General features: G+C 36.2%; 1 pseudogene; it reads right to left on the bottom strand.

Moving 5' to 3' along the window:
* Nucleotides 1-788: 788 nt before the first annotated feature.
* LOC107793265 (alkane hydroxylase MAH1-like) lies at nucleotides 789-2,314 on the bottom strand (annotated as a pseudogene).
* Nucleotides 2,315-3,074: the final 760 nt, after the last annotated feature.

Below are 3,074 nucleotides of genomic sequence, written 5' to 3' on the forward strand. Positions count from 1 at the left end.
TCACTTTCTTTGAGCCACCTCTAATGTTAAGGCAATAAATGAGGCTGGAGTAGTCCATTAAATATTGCTCTAACTCGAGCCATCGACATTATAATTAGTTCTATCGAAATAGATTTTGTAAAACAATCTACTATATATGAATCTTCATTATATTGTCCTTTCACCCTTAGTGACGGAAGTCTTGGAAGTCCCCATTGTTTGGATTGTAAATTAAATCTTATTTGATGGACACTAATTTCAGAGGCATGGCTCATCTAGGACCAAAAGGGAAAAGAAAAACAGGTGCGAACCGAGGAGATAATGACTTGACCTGCATAAGCTGTGCATGATCCTCAATTATTGGACCGGGAAACATACTACTTTTGGAAAGTAGCTTATTTTCCAAAAGTAGATAACTAAGATGAAGACAAGATTTTATACCTTGAAAAAGATAGTAATAACTGAAGGATAGAATCCATCCAAGCAGTAAGCTAACTTCAAGCAGATAAAGGAAAAGAAAAACTTCATTCTAATTCTCTAAAAAATATAAGTAGCGTAAGATTCAACGGGGACGTATCTGAACCCAGTACTTTTGATGTAGAACATAAATTTATATGTAAAAGTTCACTAAAATTGTCATAAATGGTAGGTCTGAACCCATAAGTATAAAGATATAATGAGTTCAATTTTAAAAAATTTAAAAGTTGAACCCATAACGTTTAAATTCTAGATTCCCCTCTGAGATTCAACCATCCTTTCCATGACAACCATCCCTTCCATGAATGAAAGGGTTGATTGATTCCACCAATCTAGCATGTCTTTTTATTTGGACCAAGATGAACCCTTTTGACGAGTCTAATTTTCAGACCATGTTTCATTTGAACGATTATAGAAGCACTTGGAGAAATGGTTTGAGCTTCCACTAGTTGGCTATGGTAACTATATATGATGGTGGCTGCTATCATTTTCATCTGAATGAATGCCATTTCATTAAATGCTGGAAATTTAAAAGACGGCTCATGTTTGATCTTTCTTATGAAATCCATCGTTCTGGCTTGAATTCTAAGCAATCTTTTCCCCATATAGTCTCAATTCTCCCCATTGTATAGAATGATAGCACAATTTTCGTGTTTGACTTGACCCAATGACCGCTTGGAAGTATGTCAAATTCAAGTGGAACTTTATTCTCCAAAGAAACTGGTGGAAATGCCTAAGAGTTTCACACAAAGCAGCATGTAAATAGATCAGTTTTCGTGTTTCTTCTATGTTGAAAAACTTGAGGTTTTCATCTTCTTTTAGTTGCAATTGTTCTTCAATCTCTTCCTAATCCTTGTCTCTACTAAAGGATTTTCAGCTAAGAGTCAAAAAAACCAAGTGATAGCTGCACTTGTGGTGTCTCTCCCAGCAAGCATCAAATTTCAGAAAGTATCCCTCAAAAATTCTTGTACATTACCCGTATTATCGCTATTCTTCCATAGATTGTATGCTTTAATATAGGCAGTAAATAAGTCGAAGTCTTCGTCTTTGATTACTTTGTTCATCAACTCTTCTTGCTTACGTGAAATGCAAGGATATAGAAACTGATCAAAAGCTTCCCATGCTTGAATGAGCTTCTTTTCTTTACCAATTTGAAGCCATTTTTGTAATTTCCAACAGCCTTCTGGTAAAATGTGTCTATACAAAAGTGCATCCACAGCATCGTTGAACGCTTTTTCACATGGAACATGAGGCAAACCAATAGATAATCTTTTTGGATCATGGTCAAGTAATAATTTGCTAATAGCATCAAAAGTGAATCTTTGAAAAATATCTTGCAAATCAAACGGTGTGCCTTGTTCTGCAAAAGTATCAAGAATTGGTCGGAGCCCTTTCTCAATAGTATCCCACATGTTCCTCTCTAACAAAGTTTGGAACTTGACATGTCTCATTAAAGACATGGTGGTCTTCCTATGAATTTCCCATAATTCGGAATCTACATCGAAGATTCCATTTCCTAAAATATCGAATGTTTTTTGGAATTCAAGACCCTTTGGATAGTTTGAGAAATTTTTACTAAGGATATGGTGGATATTTGCAGGATCACTAGTAATTAACATATTCAAATTGGTAAGCACAGGACCATAGAACTCAAATGTGCCCCCAATTTCCACAAGAACAGAAGTTGCAAATTCATGGACACGATGAGCATTTCGAATAAGCCCAGGTAACATTCCAACGAGAGGCCAATTTGTTGGCGCTGAGCTTTTGCACCATCTTTTGTAAGGTACCACCATGTAGAATAAGTGAAACAAATGATAATAATCAATAGAGAAAGAGAAAATTCAAGGACATCCATTTGATTGAGGTTTTTTTTCCCTTTCAAACTAGCTTTCGTTCTCTTTGTGTTTTGTAGGAAACTTATAAGCTTTTCCAGAAACTACGAGAGTATAGGCAGGCAGTATTGTGTCAATGGAGAAGATAAGGATGTGGGAATCTGGCAGGGAGTAATACATCTCAGTCATAGAGGATAAGTTAAATATAAGCTCATTAATATCAGTTGTGCCCTTGCGTAAATCTCTAACCGGGAAAGAAAGTTTATTATGTTTATGATATAACGCAATTTTAGTTCTTTCCCAAATGTGCGACTAGATTAAAATTTGGAACTCTTACACATGTTGAAAACGAAAATTTACTCAAGGAAAACTATAAAATAATGGTCCAAGCTCGTTAAGTTATTACTCATAGTAGTAATTCATGACTTTGTAAGAGACTATTACCGGTCAAATTCAGTAAATTTGGTTTAAATCTTGTATTATTTCTTTTTTAAGAAAATTATTGAATATGCACAAATCACCCAACTGGAAACTGTCACTTTTCCGACCACCAAATCCGTCATCAATTTGTCACGCCCCACACCTGAAGAAGCATGGCCGACACTCGGTGCCATACTCGGCCCGAGCATACCGCTCTATATCTGTGAACTCTAGAGGGGTAACCCTCAACTTAGGCCGATGAGGCCATATTCTAAATCGTCTGAAAATAACGCCACACTCATCTATGGGGTAAACATACCCAAAAGCTGATATATATAGCTGTGCAGGCCGACGAAGCCGCCA

The sequence above is a fragment of the Nicotiana tabacum genome, chromosome 5 (assembly GCF_000715075.1).
Source record: "Nicotiana tabacum cultivar K326 chromosome 5, ASM71507v2, whole genome shotgun sequence".
NCBI classification, from domain to species: domain Eukaryota; kingdom Viridiplantae; phylum Streptophyta; class Magnoliopsida; order Solanales; family Solanaceae; genus Nicotiana; species Nicotiana tabacum.